The sequence below is a fragment of the Mustela erminea genome, chromosome 21 (assembly GCF_009829155.1).
Source record: "Mustela erminea isolate mMusErm1 chromosome 21, mMusErm1.Pri, whole genome shotgun sequence".
In the NCBI taxonomy this organism is placed as follows: Eukaryota; Metazoa; Chordata; class Mammalia; order Carnivora; family Mustelidae; genus Mustela; species Mustela erminea.
In genome coordinates, this window is record NC_045634.1 from 14,854,096 (window position 1) to 14,870,457 (window position 16,362).

The following is a 16,362-nucleotide window of genomic DNA, read 5'->3' on the forward strand; positions in this document are numbered from 1 at the left end:
TCAAAGAAAAGAAAACCCATCTCTTTTTAGGAACTCTAATATATTCATATTGCCTATGTTTCTTGGTAAAGCTCCTTGGATACTGCTTAATTGTCTATCAATCCTTGATTATGAATTTATAATACCTACATAAAACAGAATAGAATCTGAGTATTTTGATGTAGTGATTGTGTTTCTATTTGGCATTAGAAATGACTTTTGAGCAAATCAGATTATAATTACTACCTTGGTAATCCATTAATTTTTGTTCATAGAGATTCACATAAGAGGTTCCTCTCTAATCATAAACTGAAATAGAATATTTTCCTGGTATCTTTTTATTTATATATATATGCCAGTAATGCCATGCTGATACTTTCTAGGAAAACAAAGCAATAAAACAAAAAAGGAAAGGAAGAAAAGAGAAGGGGAGGGAGGGGGCAGAAGGAAGAGAAAAAAAACCCTTTTTGGAATTTGAAGGAGGTCTTTCAGTCAGTACCTATAGTTGAAATAACAATCACGAACGAACCGAGGATGAGATTAAGCAGCGGGTCAGAGATGACATTAAGATTTCAGTAATTCTGGGATGCCTGGGTGGCTCAGTTGGTTAAGCAACTGCCTTCGGCTCAGGTCATGATCCTGGTGTCCTGGGATCAAATCCCGCATCGGGCTCCTTGCTCAGCAGGGAGCCTGCTTCTCCCTCTGCCTCTGCCTGCCATTCTGTCTGCCTGTGCTCGCTCGCTCTCCCTCTCTCTCTCTGATAAATAAATAAATAAAATCTTAAAAAAAAATATTTCAGTAATTCCTGAGCATATAACTATTGCCTTACTTGAAACTATCCCAGACATCAACAACCACAACAAAACTGCTGCTGAAATAACCTATTTGTTATTTTACACGACACATACACCTGCTAACATATCGTATTTGCTCGTAAGCTGCCAGAAGTAGTTTTGTTTTATAACCAAAACTGGATGAATACCTTGAATTAACTTCCTCAGGCAGGATGAAAGTCTGTTGGTTGTGGGTTCTGAGACAAAGATGTTGATGACAGTAGTTCAGGCTTGGACTCCAACATCATTGTGACAGTCACACCATTTCTGTATATGGTCAGGTGACTGCTCCATAGTCCTTGAGTTTCAGCATGGGACTATCATATGAAGGTGTTGTTTGTAATAAATAATTATTTATTTTTCCTTTGGAAGGGGAAAACAGAACCTTTATGAGAAGCATTTACTGGGAAGCCTAGAAATTAAAATTAAAATCCCATAGGGCAAAGCAAGATAATTATTTTCCTCCAATATCCATCCCTGATTAAATTTCTGGCCCTATTAAAATGTATGAAAAATTAGCCATCTTATTAATAATTATTTCAACTTGTTCCCGTTTTGAGTTAAACTGATTATACATAATAATTTTTTCAGTTTTAAATTAGGAAGGTAATATCATCACTGCAACTAAAAAGCAAACAAATTCAATGAATTGCCCTGTGTGCCTGAACAGTTCCAAGCATGTAACTTTGAAAATGAAGCTTTCAGATCTTTTCCTCAAAGCTTTTTTCTAACTTATTTCTGTTGACTATAAACTTTTATAGAACTTAATTAAGTTACATATTCTATTATTTGATTACTTATTAGAAAGATATGTTAAAGTTGATATTTAAGTATTATTAAAACATAGCACATGTTCTTGAATGAATGGACACAAATGATGTGATTTTTAAGAGGAACCATGTATATTATAGTTATAGAGGAACTATGTATATTATATGTATATTATATATCTATAATATGTATATATTTAATTTACCAATAAATTGTTACATGAACACATTATTTGAAATATTATAATGTCAATGCGGATATTTCAAATCCATCTACTTATTAAATTCTTTCAGAAAGACTTCAATTATGTTAATTTATAACATCCCACACCCTTTTGGATTTATTCTAGTTCATAATTCTAAGGACATCCATACAATTAAATATGGGCATTGATAGTGCTTTTGTGGTAAAACCAAAAAAAAAAAGAAAGCTATTTTGTACTTTCCATGGAAATGTGTGTGTGTGTTGTGTGTGTATGTGTGTGTGTGTGTGTGTGTGTGTGTGTGTGTGTGTTTGTATACATATATGTTTATATATATAGAACTGGGGCTGGCTTCATGTGTAGAGGTAAGGCTGGATAAATATAAAACAGAGTTGTAGGTCTCTTATGGTTTCCATTCTTTTTCAGTCAAGGCTAGGGGAATTGCTGCCATCTGACTGAGATTCATTTGCAACACAGTATCACTAAGGAAATACAAAATTTATTTGGAATGATCTTTAGTTTCACAGTTTAATCTATTGTTGTTCACATTTGTACATCTTCTCTAGCTCATGACATATTCCTCCAGGTCCTAAAGTAGGATCCTCCAGGGAAAAGCAAAGTCAAAGAACATAGATATTAGTGCTTACATTTACAAGTAGGTAGAAGTCCCCCAGGGAGAAAGGAGCATATACTAATCTTTCAACAGTCTAGAGCATTATGCCAACATTATAGAGTAATAATCATAGTTACACTACACTTTGAAATCTAATAGCCATTGTAGAATTCTATTCACTTTAAGTATAAATTTTCTCCCGTAATATAACATACTATAACATAACATAACATAACATAGCATAACATAACATAACATACATTGCAGAGCACAGAATACCAGTCTATAATCCAAGGAATAGCCAAAGGAATGAAAAAATATGTATATCTTATTACTCATTACTTATTAAAAGGATATGTATTTTTTCCTAGAAATATAAAATAATTCAATATTCCCCCAAATTTTAAATAGTTCCCAGTTTACAGCAGTTACTTTATTTATTTTTTATTTTATTTTTAAAAAAGATTTTATTTATTTATTTGAGACTGAGAGAGGAGAGAGAGCACATGCACAAGCAGGGGAGGAGGGCAGAAGTAGAGGGAGACGCAGGCTCTCCACTGAGCAGGAAGCCTGATGCAAGGCTCAATCCCAGGACTGAGCAGGGACCCCTGGTGAGGGCTCCATCCCAGGACCCTGGGATCATGAACTGAGCTGAAAGCAGATTCTTAACTGACTAAGCTATATATAGCAGTTATTTTAAATGCCACATTTAAGTCTGATTGAAAGTATAATTTCTTTTTCAGTGTTCCAAGATTCATTGTTTATGCACCACACCCAGTGCTTCACACAATATATGCCCTCCTTAATACCCACCAACAGGCTAACCCAACCCCTCACCCCCTTTTCCAAAACCCTCAGTTTGCTTCTCAGATTTCACAGTCTCTCATGATTCACCTCCCCCTTCAACTTCCCCCATCTAACTTCTCCTCTCCTTCTCCCAATGTCCTCTGTGTTATTCCTTATGCTCCACAAGTAAGAGAAACCATATGACAATTGATTCTCTCTGCTTGACTTATTTCACTCAGCATAATCTCCAGTCCTGCCCATGTTGATACAAAAGTTGGGCATTCATCCTTTCTGATGGAGGCATAATACTCCATTGTATATATGGACCGTATCTTCTTTATTCAATTGTATGGAGCCAGAAGAGACCCCAAATTGCTAAGGAAATGTTGAAAAAGAAAAACAAAACTGGACGCATCATGTTGCCTGAGTTCAAGTTTTACTACAAAGCTGTGATCACCAAGACAGCATGGTACTGGCACAAAAACAGACACATAGACCAGTGGAACAGAGTAGAGAGCCCAGATATGGACCCTCAGCATTATGGTCAAATAATCTTCGACAAAGCAGGAAAAAATACCCAGTCGAAAAAAGACAGTCTCTTCAATAAATGGTGCTGGGAAAAGTGGACAGCTATGTATAGAAGAATGAAACTTGACCATTCTATTATGCCATGCACAAAGATAAACGCAAAATGGATAAAAGATCTCAAAATGAGGCAGGAATCTATCAAAATCCTAGAGGAGAATATAGGCAGTAACCTTTTTGACATTGGCCACAGCAACTTCTTTCAAGATGTGTCTTCAAAGGCAAAGGAAACAAAAGTGAAAATGAACTTTTGGGACTTCATCAAGATCAAAAGCTTCCGCACAGCAAAGGAAACAGTCAACAAAACAAACAGGCAACCCACAGAATGGGAGAAGATATTCGCAAATGACAGTACAGACAAAGGACTGATATCCAAGATCTGTAAAGAACTCCTCAAACTCGACACACTCAAAACAGATAATCACATCAAAAACCGGGCAGAAGAAATGAACAGACTCTTCTCCAAAGAAGACATACAAATGGCTAACAGATACATGAAAAAATGTTCATCATCATTAGCCCTCAGGGAGATTAAAATCAAAATCACATTGAGATACCACCATATACCAATTAGAATGACCAGAATTAACAAGACAGTAAACAAGTGTTGGAGAATATGTAGAGAAAGGGGAACCCTCTGACACTGTTGGTGGGAATGCAAGTTGGCACAGCCACTTTGGAAAACAGTGTGGAGATTCCTTAAGAAATTAAAAATAGAGCTACCCTATCACCCTGTAATTGCACTACTGGTTATTTACCCCAAAGATACAGATGTAGTGAAAAGAAGGGCCATTTGTACCCCAATGGTTCATAGCAGCAATGGCCACAGTCGCCTAACTATGTAAAGAGCCAAGATCTCTTTGACAGACGAATGGATAAAGAAGATATGGTCCATATATACAATGGAATATTATGCCTCCGTCAGAAAGGATGAATACTAACTACTACTAAAAGTCATGCAGCAATTCAGTAATGTGGCAGGATACAAAACCAATGTACAGAAATCAGTTGCTTTCTTATATACTAACAATGAAAATACAGAAAGGGAAATTAGAGAAATGATTCCATTTACTATAGTGTCATGAACCATAAGATACCTGGGAATAAACCTAACCAAAGAGGAAAGGATCTATCTATCGAGGAACTACAGAACACTCTTCAAAGAAATTGAAAAAGACACAAAAAGATGGAAAAGCATTCCATGCTCATGGATCAGAAGAATAAACATTGTTAAAATGTCTATACTGCCTAGAGCAGTCTATACTTTCAGTGCCATCCCGATCAAAATTCCACTGGCATTTTTCAAAGTGCTGCAACAAACAATGTGAAAAGTATTAATTTTTGATTGCCTAATGCTTTCAAATATGGAAACGTGGCTAAGCCTGCCAGGCAATTAAGAAAATACAAATGTAGTGTTTTCATTGTGTTCTGTGGGAACTTAAAAATTATATATTGATTCGAATTGGAGAATTCATTGAGTTTTTTGATCAACAAATTTTGGGGATAAAATCGGTATAGACTATCTCTTTATTATCAAGTTTATTCAAAATAAAAGCTAGTAAAAGACTTACATGATTTTTAAAAATTCATTCAAGTAGTATATATTGATGGCCATGATTGTCACGTAGTCTGTTAGGTGCTTGGTATTACAACATGGTAAGCAAAGAAATAAAAATGGTAGTTTCTGCTTGTCTTGGAGTTGGGAGTGTAATGCAGTTTACTTACCTACCATAATTAGTGATGTGTGTGTGTGTTATTTCCATTCCTTTTATATAGAACCAAAAAACCCCACCATATTAACACAATAAAGAGGATACCTTTTTTTCTCTCTTTCCTCATTTCTAAAGGATTTCAGAAAAGTGATGAGGGGCCAATGCAGGGAAAACAACTTCCTTGCAAGAGAAAAATAGGCCCCTGTTCTCCTCCTTCGTTCCCCAAACCAAGCACAGCATCAACTGCATGGGTGGCAGAACCTTTCTCTGTTGATTCACTTACTAGAGTCTAGGATTCAGTATATGTGCTGCCGAAGCAACACTACAGTCTAGGATTCAAAACACAGTTTGACAATTGGACTAAGCACTAATAGCTCAAAGAGGTCATTGTAGTTTGCAGAATGAACCCCAGATATCATCACAGATCATCCCGTATTCCATGAAAAATGTTAATATAAAAATAATAACCATAGAAACCTTTTTGCTCAACCTCTACTTGCCTAATTTGCTGGATTCAGCAAAGCTTTCATTTCCTTAAAATATAAAACAGAGTATCTCAATATACTGATCACCTCTTCTGTAAGACTTCTGTTCTAAATGCACCTGCTGACCACTGTGCTGATAAGAATCTTTTTGGGGTGCGTAGGTGACTCAGTTCCTTAAGCAGCTGACTCTTGGTTTTGCCTCAGGTCATGATCTCAGGATCCCATGATCAAGCTCCACACGGGGCTCCATGCACAATGAGTGTGGAGTCTGTTTCTCTCTCTCCCTTCCACTCTGTCCCATCTCCCCACTCTCTCTCTCAAATAAATAAATAAAAAGTTAAAAAAATCAGTTTTTCCCAAACTGATTTATTTTGGTTATATTTCAAAATTAAAGTATTTCATTAAGTGTTATGTAAATAATAAAAAGGGTATGAAAAGGCATTATTTTTACAAAAATCAAGGAAAATTCATGGGAAAGATTTGAAAATGCAAATAGTCGAAAAAAATCATTAGGGGTGTATGAGACATATGCAAAAGAATAGGAAAGTAATGTTAAATTCCAGATAGATTCTGCACTCAGCTTGCTCCTTAAGTGGCTCCCCATTAAACGAAACCAAATCTAAATTCACAGGTAATAAATTATGGCTTTATTTTTTGGTGGAAAAGTAACACCAATAAATAATCAGAAATCACACAGGCAAAAAGTCTTGGTCCTAAGTCAAAAGTTTGGCTAATGAAGGTGAATTTATTTAAATTAAGATAATGCATTTAGGAAACATAGGTGTACTTATTTTTTATATTTTTTTGAAGATTTTATTTATTTATTTGAGAGAGAGCATGTGAACATGAGAAGGGAGAGGGGCAAAAGGAAAGGGAGAAGCAGGCTACCTGCTGAGCAGGGAGCCCAACATGGGGCTCAATCCCAGGATCCTGGGATCATGACCTAAGCCAAAGGTAGACATTTAACCAACTGAGCTACCCAGACATCTATAGGTGTAGTTTTTAAATGATCACTGCTTTAACCACAGAGTTTTAAATAAAATTATTTCTAATAAAATTATTTCTATATATATGTATATATATATACATATACATACATATGTATATATATGTACATATATATACAACACACACGTATATATATGGCCATCCATACACACACACACACACACACACACACACACACACACACACACACATATTATCATTGAAACAGTCTGAATTAATTTGAATGGTAAAAGCAGTAAATACTTCGATTAGAAATGTGTGGAAAAGTAAGTGGCTATAGTGAGTAAATACTCTGTTTTGGAATTCAACTTTTATGGCTTTATGGATTATTTGAATCAAAAGGAATTTTTTGTGTCCAAAGACGAGTCTAAAACAAAACAAAATAAATGAAGGAAGACACCATCAAGAAAATGAATTTTCGGTGGCGCCTGGGTGGCTCAGTGGGTTAAGCCGCTGCCTTCGGCTCAGGTCATGATCTCAGAGTCCTGGAATCGAGCCCCGCATCGGGCTCTCTGCTCAGCAGGGAGCCTGCTTCCTCCTCTCTCTGCCTGCCTCTCTGCCTGCTTGTGATCTCTCTCTGTCAAATAAATAAATAAAATCTTAAAAAAAAAAAAAAGCCCATAAAAAAAAAAAAAAGAAAATGAATTTTCTACAACACTTTCATCTCAAGAAAGCAAGCCTTAGAAGGTAATTTTAAAAAATCTTCTGGAAAAGGGACAGTATGAAAGAAAGTTTCTTAGTTTGAATTTGGAAAATAGAATCATCGGGGGAGCAATAGGTTTTGTGGTATCTGCTGCCGTATAATAATGGAGAATCTCTTTTAAAAAAAGTTATACAAAATTATAAATTCTAAATTATATATGAAAATGAATATTTATTTTGGATAAGAAAAGAATCAATATATATACATATATGTTTTTAAAGTTGACAAATATTACAAGCATTATGTCATCAGAAAAATAACATTTAGTAACTGTCTGACACACCTAACCATTGCCCCTTTTATTTGTCTGCAATGTTACTTTTTCAAATAAAAATTTAAAAATATTTTCTATGGAACAATACAAATGGTGTCTTGCTTCTTGTGTGGCTGATCAAAATTTGATTTTTTGGAAGATTTCTTCCAGTTTCACAATTTGTTCTTGGTAATGCCATGTGAAGTTTTTAGAATTGTCAACATTTGGAAAACTTGCATCAAATTGTTTTCATAGAAGAAGTATGTGATTCAGAACCATTTTGCTGCATCAATAGCAATTTTGCAGTCTCTTGGTATCACAGACTAAGATGGGTCTGAAATGCTGGGAAAAGCAGGTGACTTTTCATATGGTCACACAGTTGTGCTTCCTATTACAGCATTGTTACCAATTTTTGCTTTGCAATTGTAGGAATTCAGATAAATACTGTTTTGCATGATTCCCATCCAACAACAAAATCATGATACATTTATAATTGTTTATAACACCTCTGGGTGCTTGCTTTGGCAACATTATTAAAATTAGAAAGATACAGAGAAAATTAGCATGGTTTCTGTACTAGGATGACTCACAAATTTGTGAAGGGTTCCATTATTTTTATCACTGGGTAATGCATGGACTTGTTGCATCAATTTATTTTACACCTGGAATGAATATAATACTGTATGTTAACTATCCTGGCATTAAAATAAAAACTTAAAAAGTCCAAAATAAAAGATAAAATAAAATTGGCTTTTGGAAGTGTGCTATGCAATAGATTGCCTTGATGCTTAAGCTTCATTAGATTCAATTATTGGAACCCAACTCTCAACATCCATCATTTATAGATACGTGAGTGAAGGAAGTCCAGAGGAATAGCATCCAAAGAAACTTCATGTTTTAACAATGAAATGTTCATTCATGCTGTTTGCCCGAGTGTCCATAATTCTCCATTGTGGTTGATGGCAACGACTACCACTCTCTTATACTCTGTCGACTCAAGTGCAATTATTTATGATTGTTTCATTCTATAACAATTCTAAGACTGCTTAAAGCCAAACAAGTGCTTTTAAACTTTTGTATTATGTATTATACTTATGTATAATTTATCTCATTTGTTTTTTCTTTGTTGCTACATCCTCTTCAGGGATATGGAGTAGGGTGAAGTGACTCACCCAAAGTCATGTGTTTTTTAAAGCAGAGTTTCAAACCCAACCTTTGCAACACAACAAGCCCAATGTTGACTCTAGGCCATAGTGAGTCCTTTTCAGTACAATTTTTATAACATTATGATATTTGAATGCATTCTTGAGTGTCCTGGCATATTAAGCAAGTTAATGTTAGCTGGTTGTCCTAATTACAATAAATGTTTATTTCTCACTCTAGTGTTTTGAAGTACAGTGTGATTATTTTTATTCTGAGGGGTGGTTCTGTTGCAAACATTTACAGAAGGACCTAAGCTCCTTCAGTTTTGTGGTACTGTCAACTTCGATATACAGTCTTTGATCCTGCTGAGAATGGGAAGACAGCAAGGAGAGGGCACATGGGTATTAATCTTCATGACATGTGTGGCTGCTGTCACATGCCACGATATTAATAATGTGGTTGCACCTACACTGACTGAAACAGGGAAATGTATTCCCTTGTTTGACAACAATGTCCCATCCAGAGAATCAAGAAAAAATTAGTTTATTTTTTAAAATCAGTTATTGTCAAGTTCTTGAGAAGGTAAATGATAAAAGAAAAAGAAGGGGAAAATTATATTTTCTTCTTGGTCATCCCTCTAAAACCCTACTTTGTAAGCTTAAGCCATGAAGAAAGGAGGTCACAGCATGAGAATAAAGAGATATTCAAAGGGCAGGTCAAAAATACAGTTTTTATATTTTTTCATATCTATTTAATACATTTATGGTTCAATATCTGAAATTTAACTTACTATGGGTCCTGCTATAATGGGTATTCTAAATTTAATCATATATCTGTAGAAACATTAGTAAACATTTCTTTCTTTCACTTCATTCAAGAGGTTTTTGTTTGTTCATTTTATTTTTGGGGGCACACAATATGTCAGAATGCCCTGTACATGTGGATCTCTCTCAAGAACCCCACAGTGTAGTGGGGAGATAAGCCACACTCACGAGCTCAAATACAATGTGCAAAATGAGATACACTGTGAAGGAGATCTACACAGAGTACTTTGGAAGTCTGGGCAGGAGGATGAGAGCGGTGAAGGGGAGTTGACAAACTTTGGTGATGACAAGATTGGCTCATCCAGTTCAATCGAGGGCATTTTCACCTACTAACCTACAAACAAACAGGAAAACATAATCTTGCTGACAAGGTAACAAGCCATCCCCCCGCCATTTTATTAAGAAATAATTGACATTAACCATTGTTTAAATTTAACGTACAATGTTATGGTTTGATTTATATATCTTGCTTTCCCATATAGATGTAATAAAAAGAAAAGAAACAAGAATAAAAGAATAAACAATTCTTGTGATGAGAACTCTTAGAACTCACTCTCTTGACAACTTTCCTATTTATCACACAGTAGTATTAATTGTAGTCATCATGTTGTACATTATATCTCTAGTACTTATTTACCTTTTAACTGGAAGTATATGCCTTTTGACCCTCTTCCTTCACATGCCCCTTCCCCGACTCAGCCTCTGGTAACAAGTCTGATCTCTTTTCCTGTTAAGTTTTTGTTTCTTTTTAGATTTCCCCAAATCCATTTCTTTATAAAACAAATGACTAATAACTTTTAATTTATAAAAGTCCTTCTTAGTTGCTTGAGAAAAAGATTTAGATGGTATGTATAATAGAAAGTAGAAAAATAGTTTTATCTTGATGAGTATAGAAAATACATCTGTATCATGAAAATGTTAAAAATAGCTTTACTGGTTTTGTAAACTATTATCAGCTATTTATTGTCTAATATGCAGGAATTTTTCAAAAATTTAAAAATTCAGTATTTAAGATGATGACAATTTGGCAAAATCTAAAATCTGGCTATACTTTTCTTGTCCCTTGAAAGTGTCACTGGAATTTTTTCTTTAAAGATTTTAATTTATGTATTTGACAGAGAGACACTGTGAGAGAGGGAACACAAGCAGGGGGAGTAAGAGAGGGAGAAGCAGGCTTCCTGCTGAGCAGGGAGCTGGATGCGGGGGTTTGATCCCAGGACCCTATGATCATGGTCAGAGCTTAAGGTAGATGCTTAACGACTGAACCACCCAGGTGCCCCTAAAGTGTCAATAGAATTTCTAATTAGATTGTGTGACCAGCTCATGGGTCGTGGGATTGAATCTCTTGTCTTTGCTCAAATTGTTCCCAGTCTTTGGAAAGTCCTCCCTCCCTTATCCTCTGCTTTCTTTGCATCTTGAATTTCTCAAAAGAGCCAGCTCACGGGGCACCTGGGTGGCTCAGTCAGTTAAGTAGCTGCCTTCGGCTCAGGTCATGATCCTGGGGTCCTGGGATCGAGCCCCACATTGGGATCCCTGTTCAGTGGAGAGTCTGCTTCTCCCTCTCCCTCTGCCTGCCTCTCTGCCTGCTTGTGCTCTCTATCTCTCTGTCAAATAAATAAAATCTTAAAAAAAAAAGAAAAAAAAAAAAAGAGCCAGCTCACATGTTTTCTGTCCCTGATTCTAGTCTACCGCCGTAACACCCTGAACGCGTCTGGTCTTGTCTGATTCTACTTCCCCCCACTGCTCACTGATTAAATAAATAATTGCTCAGCACCTGCTAGACTTCAAGAGATATGTAAGGTGCCAACACTCTGATCACTAATAAGACAGGTGTGCTCTGCTTCCTGGAATTCAGAATCTTGTGGGGCATACTCTCAGTGGCCCACAGCACTATGAACTCACTCATTTGTTTCCAGGCATTCTTCTAAGGGATTTGACATGGCTTTGCTGATTTAATCCTCACAGCAACCCCCAGGAAGTGGGCACCATTCACAGCTACAAGCTGTCACCTGGTCATTGTCAGACACAGATATGCCTACCCCTTAAGAAACCCTGGTTTTTTTATTTCCCAGGGACTTGTTTCTCATTTGCTGAATGTCAGGTCTCTTGGATTCTTTTGCTCGTGCCCCTTGACACGATGTCAAGTTCCTCCTTTTGCTTACAGTGAACCGCATGAAATTGCTGCTCTGCTGCTCCAGCCACCCTGTACCTGGAGCCAGTCATGCAGGGCTTTCCACACTCTGGTCTGGGTCTCAGACATCACTCTTCCTGCCACACTTCACTGCAAGTATGGGCCCAGGCAACCCCCGGCTCCCTGTAGCACTACAGAAACAAGGCAGTGATTTTTAATGAGCTCTTCAACAAGTATTTATGGAGTTCTTGCTGAAGGCTGGACATCATTCTAGGTGTCAGAGATATTGTGGTGAAAAAGACAAACAAGTCTTATTTTCTAGAATATGTACTGGGAAAGAAGATTAAATTGTACCTCATTCCTCCAGGTGAAGTTTTCATTACTGAGTCAAAACAGAAGTTCCCTGGGTTGTACCTACTATAGTAATAAAAGCTAACACTTCTGCATTTACAATGAGCTTGTCTCTTTGCCAAGACATTTATACTTATCAATTTGATCTTCTAATAATCCCAGAAGGTAGGTACTATTGTCATTCCATTTTAAAGATGAAGAAACTGAGGTTCAGGGTAGTACAAAGCCATATGGCTATTTGGAAGGTAGAATTTCATATTCCCTCTCAGGCAGTATGCCCAGATCCTGTGTACCTGGTAAATATCTCTGAAGGCAACAAGAGGAGAGAAGAGGTGAGTTGTGTTGAACAGAGTTGAAATGTAAGGTGAATAGAACAGAGGGGCCAGAACAATTTCCCTTACTTGGAGAAGGGAACTGTGGGTGGAGAAGACCCACCCCTTGTTCTCTGATGGTGCCCTGGGAAGTCAACAGCATCTCAGAAAGAAATTGTGCTAATGGAGACTGAACTTTGGGCAGTTTTTTAGCATTGACTAAACTTTTCATTTGCTACCCATGGCAAATAGAGATAGAGAATCATCAGACTATAAGACCTCATGACCTTGAACCATGCAGGTGTCAGCTGTGAACACTGAGGCTTAGGAATAATGGGCTTTCCCCATTTGGAAGTCACCGCTGGGTTTCAGTATGATCCTTCAAGGGGGAAAAGGCCCTAAAAATGTTTGTACTTAAATTTTCCACATAACCTCAAGACCCAGAATGAGAATGACTTTTGTTAAAGGATATAAAACATGGACATATCTTACATATCTGAGTTTATGGTTTGAGTTTCATTAGTATTGCACAACAGATATTGATGGACAGATCAGTGTCAAGAGCTGTGCTACATGTAGGATGCATAGTAGCAAACTAGAAAGGTCGAACTTAGTGAAGTCTATAGTTAAGTGGGCAAAACTGATGTTGAATAAACAAGTACAAAATTTAAAACTACAAATTTGGGTAAGTGTTATAAGAATCTAGAACACTATGAGAGGGGATAAGAGGAAGGATCTACTAGGGCTCAGGGTTAGGACAGCCTCTTCTGAGTAACTGACACGGTAAGGGTGAAGACCAGTTACTCAGGAGCATGGGATGGGGAGGAGAGATTCTGAGCACAGAGACTAGCACGAGTGAAAAGCAGGAAACACCCAAACAGTTGAAAAGGGAGTGGATGCCTGAGTGTAGCAAGGAAGGAGGAGGTAGCACGTGAATTTTAGCTGAAGAGATAGGCAGTAGCCAGAGACTGAAGAACCACCTGTGTCACATTAAGGATTTACAGGCTAACCTTATCTGAAATGGTGAAGTATTGTGGAATTTAGAGTGCGAGGGACACATTTATATTTAATTTTTTAAAAAGATCATTGGTGGGCTGCCTGGGTGGCTCAGTGGGTTAAGCCACTCCCTTTGGCTCGGGTCATGATCTCAGGGTTCTGGGATCGAGTCCCACATTGGGCTCTCTGCTCATCAGGGAGCCTGCTTCCCCCTCTGTCTCTGCTTGCCTCTGTCTACTTGTGATCTCTCTGTGTCAAATAAATAAATAAAATCTTTAAAAAAATAAAAAATAAAAAATAAATAAAAAGATCTTTGGTATAGAGATTGGATATGGTGAGACCAATGGGGAAACTGTTGCCATAGTAGTGGAAAGAGATATAGGTGGCTTACACTGGGGATGGTGGTAAAAGAAGGAGAAGTAGAAGCCTTCGACATGGATTTTGGAGTATACCTGATAGGACTAGGGGAGGTATACAGTAGAAGTGGTGGAGGAAAAGAAAGTAACAAAGGGATCCCCAAATATATGATGTAAACAATCGACATGACGGAGATGTTTACTGAGGTAGAGCAGAAACAGGCTTAAGGAAAATATCAAGAATTCAGAGGCAGACATGTTAGTTTTAAAAATGTGTTTTAAATGCAATAAGGCACTTGTCATACTATCTGGGTAATTTTCATTTGTCAAATTAAAACCTGCAATCAACTTTGTACGTAACATAGTTCTTTTGCTCTTTGTGTAAAGTAGGAGGAATCTGAAGGCCAACTTCATATCTGATTGATTCTATCCTGAGGTTTTGATGTAAGAAACTGGAATGAATGTATATCAAATTCACAAGGTTTCTGGAAAGTCCTAAAAAGGCAGATCTGCATCTGCATAGTTGTGTGTATATTAGTCAGCAGAATTTTAATTGTTTAATTGCCCTACTCATTAGCCCAAGATAGATTTTAAGTCTAAGCCTTAAAATAATAATTTACAGTTGTTTTTAGAAAAAGAAATAAAATTTCCCCCATTTGATCATATGTCACTAATCAGTTTCACCATCAAAGCCATAAAATAAGAAAGTACATAAATTAAAAGTTTTCAAATAAATGTTCACAGAACACTAACTCCTACATAAATTTATATGAACATAAAGCTCCAAGCTAGTTTCCTTCAAAATATTTAGAACTAATAGGAGATAGAAGTAGAGCAGCTCGCTTGTGAATGACTAGTAATGTTTTCTTTTTTTTTTCTTCTGCACTACAATCTCAAATGCCATCTTCATTTTAGTTGTAAGGATTCTTCTTCCATTTTATGTATTTGCTCTCCTGTTTCTATCTCTTTGATCTTAAACAGAATGCTGTAACCAAGTGAGAACTCTAGTTGCCTGTCTTTTGCTATCCCACACCATTTCTGTAACCTAATCGAAATGTGCTATTTTTTCCCAAGACATTGCCATATTTTTCTCTCATCATGACACTTAATTTGAAGGTGGCAGACTGGAAGATGCACTGTCTTGTGACAAATCTGTAAGCCATGAATTGATCTCTGCTCCACACACAGCAATATGCAAGCGTGGTATCTTACAACTTACCATAAATCATGCTTTACTTCTTTGCTCATAGACTTTGTGAGAGCTGAATGCAATGTGGAGACGGATGGGGGTCAGTTCCTCACTGTCACCCACACCTGCTGTTAATTTATAGATAAGATATAACACCTGTGAGTTATGATGTCTTTTGTTGGCTTGGGTTGTCCTGTGCTGAACACTGCAATGCCTACATCATGATGTTTGTGTTTACTCTCGTATACTGAAAACAAAGAAAAAAAATCCCCAAAACAAACAACAACAACAACAACAACAACAACAAAAACTAAGTCATAAAGGCATGGCATTATACTCATGGCCTATACTATTTATCCAGTCAAAAAGACATTTTATTTTTTGGCATGATACCCTAGGACTGATGCACAAGGAGGCTGCAGGTATAGGACTACAAGAATGGCTGACTGAACAAAGTCCAGTTCTTCATTTCATGGTCATTGAAGGAACTGAGAGGAACTTCATTACAATAAATCTACCATATGGAACAGAATTCCTGACACCAAAAATTAAATAACTAAATAAAATAAAATACAGGAAATACTGACAGGAGGTACTCTGTCCATGTTGTTATGAAAATAAAGCTTTTAAAAGTAAACAGAAGCAACTGATCAAGAGAAACAAAAGGAAAAAGTATCTTTGCTCTTTGAAAAATCCCAATCTCATCACATCATTTTAATTTGCAGAACATAGTAGACTCAAGTGCACGGACATTATCGTTAAATATTAATTGGGCATACACACTCTTCCAAGTTTGCCAGTTACACCCTGATTGTAAGTTAAGCACTTTCTGCATTCTTTATAATCATTTATAGTAATATGGCACTGTGTATCACTGATCTAAGAAATGAAATGCAAATCTGCAACATCAATTAGGAGATGATAGATTATGTAGTAGTATGGAGATCGATTGCTTATGAGTGATAGCATATAGAAGCAGTGATATGCCCTCAACAAATGTTAGCAGTTCTTCTTCCAACCCATCTAAGCATCCCTTCCTAGCAAATATACCTAATCTTACTTTCTGCTTTCTTTGTACCTGACAAAAGCATTCACATTATTAAACTAAGAGAGAGTTGTTGACTTATACAT

General features: G+C 36.6%; 1 pseudogene; it reads left to right on the forward strand.

Moving 5' to 3' along the window:
• Positions 1-8,446: 8,446 nt before the first annotated feature.
• LOC116582068 lies at positions 8,447-8,546 on the forward strand (annotated as a pseudogene).
• Positions 8,547-16,362: the final 7,816 nt, after the last annotated feature.